Genomic DNA, 14,990 nt, shown 5'->3' on the forward strand with positions numbered 1-14,990 from the left:
TGATGAAAAATAAGATGACATTAGTTTTGGATCGTTTTATAACAAAATAGTTTTAATTACAATTTTTAGATTTTAAATGACCAAACTCATTCATTAGTTTTTAAGCCACCAAGCTGAAATGCAATACCAAAGTCCGGCCTTTGTTGAAGATTACTTGCCAAAATTGCAATCAATTTGATTGAAAAATGAGGGTGTGACAGTGCCGCCTCAACTTTTACAAAAAAACGGATATGACGTCATCAAAGGTATCTATCGAGAAAAAAAAACGTCCGGGGATATCATTCCCAGGAACTCTCATGTCAAATTTCATAAAGATCGGTCCAGTAGTTTAGTCTGAATCGCTCTACACACACACACGCACACACAGACACACAGACAGACACACACACATACACACACACACACACACACACACACACACACACACACGCACACACAGACACACACACACACACGCACATACACCACGACCCTCGTTTCGATTCCCCCTCGATGTTAAAATATTTAGTCAAAACTTGACTAAATATAAAAACGGCCTTACAGAGCAGGTCGCAAACATTCACAACATAGGCCTGATTCTTGTGACCTTGGACTTATTTCTGCGACTGCACCGTTTGTGTTGGATTCTTTCTCTCTCCCCCATCGTGCGTGTACTAATCTTGACAACTTGATCGTGTTTCCCCTTCAACGCACGGACCTACCAAATCAGTTGTGTCTTTGTCAGTTCAATGCCAGGTTTGTTGCACAGCCCCGGAAACGTAGTGCTATCACTGACTTCATCGTCGACCATGATGTTGACATTATGTTCATAACAGAGACCTGGCTCCGGGAGTCAGGGGACGAGAGCAAATGTGCAGACCTGATCCCTCCAGGATACAAGCTCTTCTCGTTTCCGCGTCAGGTTGGTCCCACTGCCAAGCGCGGGGGTGGGATCGCTGTGATTGTGAAAGATCAGCTTGCCTCCCTTGGTTGTGTCACTTATGATTTTTCTTTTCCCCACAGGTCTTTTGAAGTTGTTCAGTTGTCAGTGATTGTGAATAAACAGTGCCTGCAGCTGTTTTGTGAGTACCGTCCCCCTCCCAGTAGAGCCAACAAACTGACACACTCCCTCTTCCTCGACGAGTTCCCGGACTTTGTAGAGTATGCTACTACATGTGATGGTAGTTTGCTACTCACAGGTGACTTCAATGTACACTATGAGAACGTGTCAGATCCGAAGACGAAAAGGTTCAGAGAACTGTTGCAAATGTTCGACCTGACTCAGGCCGTTGACTAGCCTACGTTCTTGCGTAGCACCCACACTCTGGATCTTGTGATTTACCGGGACAGTGACTATCTTGTTCATACTACAGAGTGTTGTCATGACTTGACCTCTGATCATGTGACTACTCTATGCCGTCTTGATGTTCCAAAGCAGAAAGCTGTTCCTCAAGTAAAGTCAGTGCGTTCCATCCATGCTAGCTATTGACAAGTCTGATTTCTCACATGGTTTAGCTAGCATCGTTGTTGATGATTTGTCTGTCTCTGACTTGATCAAAAACCTTAGGATAGTCTTAGACAAGCATGCTCCTGTGCAACAGCAGAAGGTGCGCCGCCGTCCGCCTACCCCTTGATATAACTCCGTTGCTCCGGGTCTTCAGCAGTTGAAACGTGAGCGGCGTCAAGCTGAGCGACGCTGGGCATCTTCCAAGCTGACTGTACATAAGCAGATGTATGACGCCACCAAGCAGAAAGTCATAGATTTTGTTGATGCCGCCAAGACCACTTTTTATTCATCCAAGGTCGCAGCATCCTCATATTGTAAAGAGTTGTTTAACACTGTCACCACAATGCTTAGTAAAGCAAAACAGGTCATTCTTCCAACTGTACATGACATGTCTAAACTGCCAGATGTTTTTTCTAAGTATTTTCATGAAAAGATTTTGACCATCCGCAACAGCTTCGCCCAGCATAGCCATTCAGACCGTTCTCCCATTTTTGTTGGAAATTCGTTTTCTGTTTTCAACCCAGTCTCTTAAGACTTTGTTCGTAAACTCATTGTGAAGTCTGCCAAAACGTCCTGTGACCTCGACCCCCTCCCCACCCCCCTCCTCTGTGATCACTTAGACATCCTTCTACCCACCATCACTAGAATACTGAACGAGTCCCTTTCCACTGGCACCGTCGCCTCAGATTTCCAAAAAGCTGTCATTAAACCCCTTCTGAAGAAAAGCTCCCTCGACCCCAACGTACTTAAGAACTACAGGCCCATCTCTTCCCTTCTAACATCTTAGAGAAAATAGTCCTAGACCAGCTCTCCTCCCACCTCTCTGCCAACAACCTCCTCACTCCGCACCAGTCAGCTTACCGCACGGGCCATAGCACAGAGACCGCAGTCCTTAGTATCCTCAACAACATTTTGACTTCCTTAGACGATAACAAAATTTCCCTGCTCCTCCTGTTAGACCTTTCGGCCGCTTTCGATACAATTGATCACGAAATCCTACTGTCCCGCCTTGAGCACACTTTCGGCATCCAAAATTCAGTTCTAAATTGGTTCAGATCCTATTTCTCAGACAGAAAAAAATGTGTAATTGTAAACGACGTCCCATCCCAGAAAACCTCCATCCTTTTTGGCGTTCCCCAGGGTTCTGTGCTCGGGCCCGTGCTGTTTATCATGTACACCTCCCCTCTGACTGACCTCGTCGACAAAACCGGCACGGTTGGCCTAGTGGTAAGGCGTCCGCCCCGTGATCGGGAGGTCGTGGGTTCGAACCCCGGCCGGGTCATACCTAAGACTTTAAAATTGGCAATCTAGTGGCTGCTCCGCCTGGCGTCTGGCATTATGGGGTTAGTGTTAGGACCGGTTGGTCCGGTGTCAGAATAATGTGACTGGGTGAGACATGAAGCCTGTGCTGCGACTTCTGTCTTGTGTGGCGCATTTTATATGTCAAAGCAGCACCGCCCTGATATGGCCCTTCGTGGTCGGCTGGGCGTTAAGCAAACAAACAAACAAACAAACACCTCGTCGACAGACATTCCGTTTCCCACGAAATGTTTGCTGACGACACTCAGCTTCAGAACTCAGCGACTCCCTCAGAATACGACCAGATGACCACCTCCCTTCAGTCTTGCATTGCTGACGTTGAACTCTGGATGTCCACTAACAAGCTTAAACTTAACTGTGACAAAACAGAAGCCATTCGTTTCACCAAATCCTCCTTCTCCTCCTTTCTCTCTCTCCCTCCTTCTATCATTTTAGTCAGCAGCACTATCAAATTCTCAGACTCCGTCCGTGATCTTGGCATCTTTCTTGATAGCGATCTCTCCATGAAACACCATGTTGTGAAAGTGTGTCAGTCCGCTTACATCAAACTTAAGAGAATAGGTTCTATCCGCCCATACCTTACCGAAGATGCCACCAAGACCCTTGTTTCCTCCTACATTCTTTCTCTATTAGACTACGGAAATTCTGTTCTCATTGGCTGTCCTTAGTCTGTCATTCCATCCTTTGCAGCGCATTCACAATTCTGCAGCCCGGCTTGTCTGCAAAGCCCCTCGGTCCCAGTCCTGTTCCCCCTTGTTTAAGAAACTTCATTGGCTCCCTGTAGTGCTGAGAATCCAATAATTATAAGTGCTGCTGTATCTGCTACAAAATAGTATCTGGCTCAGCCCCATCCTACCTGTCTGACCTGTTCACACTCTATATACCCTCACGATCCCTCCGCTCCTCTGTAGACACTAGAATATTCCGTCTATCTTCTTTTAGTCGCAAACAGCACTGTCAGAGAGCCTTCTCCCACTCTGCAGCCGTTGCGTGGAACTCTCTACTTACTCTATCCGACACTGCCAAACTTGTTGTTCCTTCAAATCAAACCTTAAAACACACTTCTTCACACAGTATTTTGATTATTTTTTATTTCAATATGGTGCATTTTTGATCAGGTGTTTGAATGTTTGAATGTTTTGCCTGTGTTAGTATGCTTGCAGCTTGTATTGATGTAGTGTTTCGTTGTTCACTTGTGTGCTGAATGCTGCTGCACATGCTTTTTCGCTTTGCTTTGTATGTATATGTATGTTTTTTCATTGTAAAGCGCTTAGAGAACGTAAAGCGCTCTATAAATCTCCCACGTTATTATTATTATTATTATTAAAAGTGAGCGATTTCCTTGCCGCGGAATTGACGAAGCTGTAATGTCTTGTTGAAAAAATGCAATGCGTTCAATTTCCTTCTGTGAGTTCAACAGATTGACTAAATGTTGTAATTTCGCCTTACGCAACGTGTTGTTTACTCGGATATTCACAAAAAAACTTACAGGTAAAAATATGTAGTGTTTAAATCAGGTAAATATGGCTACCGCTTCATGTCAAATTTTGTCCTGTTGAGTCGATCTCCGAATTTAGATTTTGTTTGTTGATAATGCACAAAAGTCAGATCATTTCAACTACAAATTTACCACTTTGTGGAATGGTCACGCATAAGCTGAAATAAACGTACATCAAATATAAAGTAGTTTAATCTAACGATGTTGGGGTTTTAAGCATTTGTGTAGGTTGCAATTTTGGGGGTTCACCTTGAAACTCAGGGTTAGAATCCCTCGTGACCTTTTTGTTTGAAGGGTCTCTGAGAGGAGGTCGAGGCTGCACCAAGATAAGCTAAAAGTATAACAGTGTATAAGCTTTATCTTTACAAGGCTCGTGTATGTAATTAAATGAAAACAATCTTCTCAAAATGTAGCAGTAACATTTGACAAAAGAAACTCATTCTAGCTTGACGTGCCGTGATTAATACCCCCTTAACTCATACACATGTACACTGAGCACAAAAAGTTAAGGATAATTTTTCAGTGGTATAGCCCAGATGTTAAACAGCAGTTGTTTGGTCAGAAAGATACTTGGATATGAAGATCAGTCTTTCTTCTGCTCAAACATGTGTTTCCTGGATCTGAGCAACATTGGGGTATGACGTCACAGGTCCGTGACCACGCCTACCCTCAAAAATTGCGTTTTTTGACGGCATGATTCACTTTCAACCGTCAAAACGGTGACTTAAACTGAATGATATTTTAAATTTGTTACATCAAAAAGTGTATTTGGTGTTTTACCTAACAGTTCATACACATTTCGTTTAAATTCGCCGCGCAGTCAGCCTGATCTAGTGTGTAAAAGAGAACGACCACAATCCTGAACAAGAAGGGCAAAGCCCATACGACTCACATGCTTGACCTTGACCTTTGCAAATAACTAAACCTAGCAATGACATCATACACTAAGAACTGCTTTACACATTTTTCCTACCAAAATACATGTGACCTTGACCCAAGGTCATCCAAGGTCATGCAACACAAAGCTGTTAATTCAAGACATAGGAAGTACAATGGTGCTTATTGGCTCTTTCTACCATGAGATATGGTCACTTTTAGTGGTTCACTACCTTATTTTGGTCACATTTCATAAGGGTCAAAGTGACCTTGACCTTGATCATATGTGACCAAATGTGTCTCATGATGAAAGCATAACATGTGCCCCACATAATTTTTAAGTTTGAAACAGTTATCTTCCATAGTTCAGGGTCAAGGTCACTTCAAAATATGTATACAATCCAACTTTGAAGAGCTCCTGTGACCTTGACCTTGAAGCAAGGTAAACCAAACTGGTATCAAAAGATGGGTCTTACTTTGCCCTATATATCATATATAGGTGAGGTATTCAATCTCAAAAACTTCAGAGAAAATGGGAAAAATGTGAAAAATAGCTGTTTTTTAGACAACATTTATGGCCCCTGCGACCTTGACCTTAAAGCAAGGTCAAGATGCTATGTATGTTTTTTGGGGCCTTGTCATCATACACCATCTTGCCAAATTTGGTACTGATAGACTGAATAGTGTCCAAGAAATATCCAACGTTAAAGTTTTCCGGACGGACGGACGGACGGACGACTCGGGTGAGTACATAGACTCACTTTTGCTTCGCATGTGAGTCAAAAACGGCAAAAAATCATGGGTTTTTTTATGGTGTTTTTGCTGAGTATTGACGCAGTTGATATGCAATACATCTAACTACAAATAGCAACTTCTCCAAATTTCACAGCACGATGACAAAGACCCTCATCGGTATACGTTCCAGTACTTAGAGCAAACAGAAAACGAGAATGGACGTTGTAACGGTTTTCCGTTAACAATTTGTAAACGTTTGTAACGTTCCAGAAACAAATGTGACATGCACGCAACTTTGTAAACTTTGCACAGAATGGTGCCATTACATGTATTCCAAGTTTCAGAAACATTCTTTCCCGGGCTCAAAAGTCATGATCGTTTGAAAAAAGGTGAAAAATACTGTCCCTGGTGTCTTTCGCGCAACTTTTTTTAAGGACACTTTCTGTAATTTTATTTCCCGTTCTCCGATACGATGCGTGGAGCCTTCACGGATGATGCGAACAACTTGCTCAGTAGCAGTTGCAGAAAATAACAGTTCACATGTTAATTACACAGCTGTGCTGTATAAGAAAGAAGTAAAGAAGACAAAGAATCAAAAAGACAGAAGAATGCAGACATGACGTCATATAATTCCAAAAATATGACGTCAGATGGAGACAACACTGGGCTTTTCTCATCGTCGTCTTGATAGCGGCGAGTCAAAATCTGGCATTTGCTGTGACGAATAAGACAGTTGGAATGCTACGAAATGGAGCTATGGAGATGGACATCGCCAGGTATTTAAGAGTATTGTCTCGAGGTCATAACGGCCTACTATACAGAGAACCGTTGGGTCGAAATATCTGTGAATGTATTGTTTTGTCAATAACAAACGTTCCAACAACCTACCTTTAATGTTTTTTTGATTTGTATACAGATAATCGTTATCTGTCCGTTGTGACACAGAGAGAACGCCTTTTTGGTTGTCCCTTAATTCGTAAATCGTGAACATGAAGCTACGGGAACAGTTACACAAACTCAAAAAGTATAATTATTTGGAGCTCTTCGGATTTTTTTGATTTTTTTTATCATGCCACTCAGCTACCTGAGTTTTGCAGACGTCATCGTCTAAAAATAGAACAGCGCAGTAGAGTGAGATTTTACTTTTTATTTCTACAAATTCACGAAGCTATTACCTTTGAGCCCATGCAAGAATGTTTCTAAAACTTGGCACACATGTAATGGCACCATGTTTTGCAAAGTATACAAAGTTGCATGCATGTCACATTTGTTTCTGGGACGTTACGAACGTTTACAATTATTTTAACGGAAAACCGTTTCAACGTCCATTCTTGGGTTCTGTTTGCTCTAAGTACTAGCGCGAATACAAATGAGGGTATTTGTCATCGTTCTGCGAAATGTAGAGAGGCTGCTATTTGTAGTTTTAGATTTATTGCATATCAACTGCAGCTACCCAGCAAAAACACCACAAAAACCCTGGATTTGTTGCTGTTTTTCAGGATTGTGGTCGCTCTCTTTTACACGTTAGATCAGCCTCACTGCGAGACTGATTTGAACGAAATGTGTATGGACCGTTAGGTAAGACACCAAATGAACTTTTTGATGTACACAATGTAAAATAGCATTTAGTTTAAGTTAACGTTTTGACGGTCGAAAGTGAATCATGCCGTCAAAAAACGCCATTTTTGAGGGTAGGCGTGGTCAAGGACCTGTGACGTCACACCCAAATATTGCTCAGATCCAAGAATTACATTTTTGAGCAGAAGAAAGACTGATCTTCAAATACACGTATCTTTTCGATCCAAAAACTGCTGTTTAACATCTGGGCTATACCACTGAAAAAATATCCTTAACTTTTTGTGCTCAGTGTATATGTTCAGTCTATTCTGCCATCGTTAACATCTTAGACATTTTATAGCAAATTAATTTAATCATGGATTATATATACACTGAGCCCAAAAAGTTAAGGATATTTTTTCAGTAGTATACCCCAGATGTTAAACAGCAGTTTTTGGGTCAGAAATTAACGTGTATTTTAAGATCTGTCTTTCTTCTGCTCAAAAATGCCTTTCAGGAATCTGAGCAATATTTGGGCATGACGTCACATGTTCGTGACCCTTAAAAAATGGCGTTTTTTGACGGCATGATTCACCATCAACAGTCAAAACAGGGACTGGGTGGCCGAGTGGTAACGCACTTGCGCTCGGAATCGAGAGGTTGCGTGTTCGACCCCGGGTCAGGCCGCTATTTTCTCCCCCCTTTCCTAACCTAGGTGGTGGGTTCAAGTGCTAGTCTTTCGGATGAGACGAAAAACCGAGGTCCCTTCGTGTACACTACATTGGGGTGTGCACATTAAAGATCCCACGATTGACAAAAGGGTCTTTCCTGGCAAAATTGTATAGGCAAAGATAAAAATGTCCACCAAAATACCCGTGTGACTTGGAATAATAGGCCGTGAAAAGTAGGATATGCGCCGAAATGGCTGCGATCTGCTGGCCGATGTGAATGCGTGATGTATTGTGTAAAAAAATTCCATCTCACACGGCATAAATAAATCCCTGCGCCTTGAATAAAAATTGAAAAAACAAAATAAATCTCTGCGCTTAGAACTGTACCCACGGAATACGCGCGATATAAGCCTCATATTGATTGATTGATTGATTGATCAAGACGACGATGAAAAAAAATATCCCAGTGTTGCCTCCATCTGACGTCTTATTTGTGGATTCATATGACGTCATGTCTGAATTCGTCTGTCTTTTTGTTTCTTTGTTTTCTTTACTTCTTTCGTATACAGCACAGTTGTGTTCAAAACACGCGAAAAGTTCTTTTCTGCAACTTCTACCGAGAAAGCAGGGGCGGACGAGGGGGGGGGGGGGGGGTGCACAGGGTGCAGGTGCACCCCCCCTCCAGCAACAAACAAACAAACAAAAAATTTGGAAAGCTGATTCTATGACCATTTCTAAGTTCAAATGGCACCAGATTTTGCTTCTTTGGGCCAAAAATTTTTCCGGGGGGGGCATGCCCCCGGACCCCCCTAGCAAATTCGGGCGCTTTGCGCCCATCACATTCACTTTCGATTCAAAGTGCACCCCCCCCCCCCCCCCTTACAAAACAACTGATCCGCCCCTGGAAAGTGATTTGCATCATCCGTGAAAGGCTATACGCATCCTATCGGAGAACAAGAATCAAAATTGTAGAAAATGTCCTAAAAAAAAGTTGCGCCAAAGACACCAGGGGCAGTATTTTTCACCTCTTTTCAAACGATCATACCTTTTGAGCCCGTGAAAGAATGTTTTTGAAACTTGGCACACATGTAATGGCACCATTCTTTGCAAAGTATACAAGGTTGCGTGCATGTTACATTTGTTTCTTAGACGTTACAAACGTTTCCAAATTTTTAACGGAAAACCGTTACAACGTCCACTCTTGTGTTCTGTTTGACCTAAGTACTGGGACATATCCAGATGAGGGTTTTTGTCATCGCTCTGTGAAATTTGGAGAGGCTGCTATTTGTAGTTTTAGATTTATTGCATATCAACTGCGGCTACCCAGCAAAAACACCATAATTTAAAACACTGGATGTGTTGCTGTTTTTCAGGATTGTTGTCGCTTTCCTTTACACGCTGGATCAACCTAACAGCGCGGCGGATTTGAACGAAATCTGTATGACTTGTTAGGTAAGACATCAAATAAACCTTTTGGTGTAAAAAATGCAAAATATTATTCAGTTTAAGTCACCGTTTCGACGGTTGATGGTGAATCATGCCGTCAAAAAACGCAATGTTTGAGGGTAGGCGTGGTCACGGACCTGTGACGTCATACCCAAATATTGCTCAGATTCAAGAAACACATTTTTAAGCAGAAGAAAGACTGATCTTGAAATACACGTATATTTTTGACCCAAAAATTGCTGTTTAACATCTGGGGTATACCACTGAAAAAATATCCTTAACTTTTTGGGCTCAGTGTATATATATATATAAAATGTATATATTCTTTATATATACCGAGCAACAAAAGAAACGCAACAAAACAATCGTCATTGTTTGATTGACAAAATCTCCAACAATTATAGAGTTAGAATTATCAAACCACAAAGGTTTGATGAAGGCATTTGTGTGAATATTTTCATGCTGCGACTGTTTCAACACACGGGACAAGCAGGTTTAACGTTAAACACATAATGCGCGTTCGCAGCACGTGCAAGTGGAGCATGAGAAATCTGATGTGTGAGATGTGTTCACCAATGCATTAGTAACCAAACGAGACGCTTGCTGCCAGTCTCACTTTTGAAACAGCCACGATGCCAAGATTGACACCACCAAAATGCCAGGTCGATTTAAAGCTGGGGATGATCCAGAAGCGCTGGCATGTGCTTTAAACGTACACATGTCAACAGTCTATCACCTTCAGCAATGTTCTGTACACATTAGAAGCACTGCAGTTATGCAACACGGTGGATTTTAGCATTACCTCAATAAGAAAAGATCGCAATTTCCTGCCACAACGTCTTTCAGATCGATTCAATACAGCCACTGACACTACCAGGAACATCATTGGAAGCCACCAGTGTCCGATCAGTGGCCAGAGAGCGTGATGAAGACTGACTGAGCGAGACCTCCAAAATTTCGTTAACGTTAAACCTGCTTGTCCCGTGTGTTGAAACAGTCGCAGCATCAACATAATCACACAACAGTTAGGTCAAACATGCCTTCATCAAACTTGTGTGATTTGATAATTCTAACTCTATAACTGTTCAAGATTTTGTCAATCAAACATTGCAGAATTTGTTCGCGTTTCTTCTGTTGCTCGGTATATATATAGAAAATTTGGGCTGCCACTTGAAATTCTTTGTTTGGCTTTTCTTTTCCTTGATTTTGTTATATATATATCGGGGGCTGTGATTGGATGGTCTCTTCCGATCATCAAAGCATAATGCTGCGGAAGTCGGCCATTTTTCTCAATATCCAAAAGCATATTGTCAATAACAAAGACGCATGGTTCCGGTTTCTTCCACGTGTATAAAGTACACGCATACCTCGCCAGGTTTGTTTCTGTGACTAGTCGACAGACGATGCCATTTGCTTTGTGTGTGTTTTTGTTGTTGCTTACTGTACATGACATACATTACGTGTAAAATCCAGTTCTTTAACAGGCAACAAACCTTGCAAATTTCCAGAAGCTGCAATCTGAAGCGACCTATCTCTGATTCTAGCAGACGATCTCTCCAATGTTTAACACAAAATCAGCAAACTCTCCTGTCACATAAAACGTCCATTGTATAGTGCAATGTTGAAATGAAGTTACCGGTCTGAAACATTTAGTCGTTTCTTCTGAGACAATCCTTGTTCTCTTATCATCTACAGATTTACCGCAGTCTTCACCACGCGCATTCCCAACAGAAGTCAGACTTTCGAATATACAATATACTTAGGCAAGCATGATACGTCATGACGTCATATGATTCCTAGCATATTGACGTAATGCTAAACATCCGGTTATCTCGAGTTTTCTCCGTAATACATGTCCGTGGGTTTTTCAATGTTCGGTTATTTCCGTGGCTTCATGCGGAAAGGGAACCGTCGTCTGCAATCAACGACATGGACCATTCTGGTACTTGTTGCTGACAAAAACATGATTTTAACACAGAATTTAATGTCAGAATGGCTATATAAACGCTATTGTGTTTTAATCGTAGCAATGGAGTCCGATATTTAGACCAGACAAGTATAATGCCGACGAGTCGGAGACTAAGAATAAATTTAGACTCGAACAAGTATAATGCGACTCGTCTTCGACTCGTCGGCATTATACTTGTCTCGTCTAAATATCGGACCCCATTGCTACGATGAAAACACAATAGCTGGTAATATATATATAACAAAATCAAGGATATATTTATATGAATTTGAAAAAAATGCCACTTCTTTTTATTTTACACATCAATATCAGTGACAAATGTAAGCTTTTAGAGACTCAACCAAATCACATGTTTAATTGTTACTGCTAAGAAAATCCCTTTATGAAACAGCAGCTTGTTTGAGAATAAAATGCATTTCTTCATACATGTTGTTAGTAGGTCTAAATCACACCCCAAAAATTCACATAGGCAATATACCTTCATGAAAAACTCCTCCATCTGACAAGGCTGAAAATGACAGTAGATGTGGCCTCCGTTACCATTCAGCAGAGCATTTACATTGCGCAGAAAGTCCTTATATATATATGAGTTTCTCATGTCTACCATATAATTGCATTCTGCCAGCAAAACAACACACTCTTCTGGATGTTGTCTCTCAAATCTAGATTTACAAACAGGACAGTGCAAGCCTGCAACATAACAAATGTATAACTCAATCAAGGGAAGTCACACACACACACACACACACACACGCACGCACGCGCGCACGCGCGCACGCACGCACGCGCGCACGCGCGCACGCACGCACACACACACACACACACACACACACACACACACACACACACGAACGCCCGTGTTCACTCAAAAATACATACACGCACCCACCAACAAACACATCAACAGCGGCAGAGTGAGAAACACACACACACACACACACACACACACACCAGGGGCAGATCAGTTGCTTTGTAAGGGGGGGGCACTTTGAATCGAAAGTGAATGTGATGGGTGCGAAGCGCCCGAATTTGATAGGGGGGTCCGGGGGCATGCCCCCCCGGAAAAATTGTTGGCCCAAAGAAGCAAAATGGTGCCATCTGGTGCCATTTGTACTTAGAAATGGTCATAGAATCAGCTTTCCATTTAAAAAAAAAAATTCGGGGGGGGCCGGGGGGGCACGTGCCCCCTGTGCCCCCCCCCCTCGTCCGCCCCTGCACACACACACACACACACACACACACACACACACACACACACACACACACACACACACACACACAGAGGCAGACAGATGGACAGAGTGTGCCGGATCCCCTTTTTCTTTCCCCTCCGCCCGGTCTATTCAGGTTTATGTGCGTTCAATTTCAGAAAATTTCATTTGTTGCTGCTACAACGGGGACTCATGTTTTATGTGGACGAACTAATGACATCACTGTTTCGTGTGTTTACCTTAAATCATAGACATTTCGGACAACCATTTTCGTTCCATGCGACAAAATGTCCGGTCTTCTAACAGCAGTGTTGACATTTTGCGAGGGATTTTTCACCTATGATGTATTGATAATGATAATAATAAATGAGCATTTATATAGCGCAACATCATAACTTTACAATTATGCTCTTTGCGCTTGACACATTTAAAATTCAAACACAGTTATACAAGCATTTACATCTACATTCATAGTCAGCAACGCTTAATTAAAAGCATACACCATCAAACTTACATTACAAAAGATTCTTCCACTAACTAAGTAATAAAAACATGAATAAAATAGGTAGTGACTATACTGCCAGGGAAACTCTTATTCAGTGTGCTTTGAACGTTTTGTGCACTGTTTTTGTACATCAATTTCCGCCTACAGCGACTGTTTTGAGGTGGTTCAGACAGTTCATGTCTGCCACGAGGACATTGAAAGACGATGACCGTTGTGGTCGAATGGCAACGATCGTTACCCCAGAAAATGTCTCTGGCTTCAAAACCAGTTGTCGAATCGGCGTGGGTTTGATTTCCCAGAGTCAAATTTGTGCAGACTCCCCTCGGTATCTGAACACCCCCGTGTGCACGCATGCGCAAGATAAGGAATCCGAGTTCACAGCGAAAGTCTAAGGGCTTGTAAACACGAATACACGAATCCAGGAAAAACATGGGTAGCGCCGTATACTGTATAAGCTCTTTCTCACTTCTAGTCAAGTACGAGTTATCTTTCCATGCTCTTCAACGAAGGAGAAACGCTGGGTTAGTTCCGGTATCTTCTACATCATGGCGTCTGCACTGAAAGAAAGCTCGCTCAGAGTGTGTGGTGGTGGAAAGCAGTACTGTGTCATTTGCCATAACTATCGTGGAAAAATTATTGAAGGAAGAGTTGTCAGGCTACATAAACTTCCAACAAACAAGCAACTGAAAAGAGCTTGGGAGCAGCGCCTACGTGTTACTCTTTCTTTTAGAAAATGACAAGATTTTGTGCAACTTGACAGAGTGACTTTCTCGTCTAGTTAATCAGATGGGTATTATTTGTTCATGTACATAAAAGTGTAAAAGAATGTTGTTGTACAACATACTTCCTTCAATCATTAGTGCATTTTGCTCTTGTCTGTGTGAAACAGTAACAGGCACATGAGCTGTAAGAAGGACTGCCGTGTCTCAGTATGACTGTAGTCTCTAGTGTCACTATAAATCTCAGTCATTGACTCTGTGTATGTCACTCATTGATGCTTACATTCCCAATGCATGGAAGACAGAAATTATAAAACTAGTATGCATGAAAACTGATGCTGGTTTGTACTCCAAATTTTTTTATCCAGTTAAAATATCAGGCATGAAAACTGAAAAAAAAGTACTTAAAACAAAATTCGAAGGCGCGTAGCGCCAAGTTTCGCAGGCGCAAAGCGCCAAGACTTCTAGGGAGGTCCGCATGCCCCCCCGGAAATTTTTTTTTTCAAGGGTGCAATTTGGTGCAATCTGGGGCTATCTGAGCCTTAAAATTAGATTCAAACATGGCCCCAAAACTATTTTACTATAACTATGACTAGGAAAAAAATAATAAAAAAAAAATTAAAAAAATAAATAAATAAAAAAATGTAAAAAAATTTTTTAAAAAAAGAAAAAATACGGAAAATAAAAAAAATACGGTTTATTTTTTTCAAAAATACGGAAAATACGGAAAATACGGAGAATTTTCATGCCTGAATATGTCTGAGAAGTTGAACGCAAACCAACCAGGTGTGAGCGTGTGTTGTAAGGAGTGCACTATTTTGTAACGTGGGATTATGTACATGAAATTATAAATAGGGTTTGTGTGGTGTGTATCTATGCTTTTTATGTTTTTAAGGGAAAAATATTTATTACCTGTGTGTGATTACATTTTGTTTTTTATTCACAGTTGGCTGAAATATTTGCCGAGGAACGACAATGCAGTGTATTATATAATTAT

The 14,990-nt window shown here is 41.6% G+C and overlaps 1 long non-coding RNA gene across 1 annotated transcript in view; it reads right to left on the bottom strand.

Annotated features, from left to right (window-relative positions):
• LOC138977447 (uncharacterized) overlaps positions 1-14,990 on the bottom strand; it is a 63,569-nt gene that overhangs the window by 17,731 nt on the left and 30,848 nt on the right. The window contains exon 3 of the long non-coding RNA XR_011459280.1: positions 12,037-12,248. This is a non-coding gene — a long non-coding RNA (uncharacterized lncRNA). The remainder of the gene's footprint in view (positions 1-12,036; positions 12,249-14,990) is intronic.

Source organism: Littorina saxatilis, linkage group LG9 (genome assembly GCF_037325665.1).
Source record: "Littorina saxatilis isolate snail1 linkage group LG9, US_GU_Lsax_2.0, whole genome shotgun sequence".
Classification (NCBI taxonomy): Eukaryota; Metazoa; Mollusca; class Gastropoda; order Littorinimorpha; family Littorinidae; genus Littorina; species Littorina saxatilis.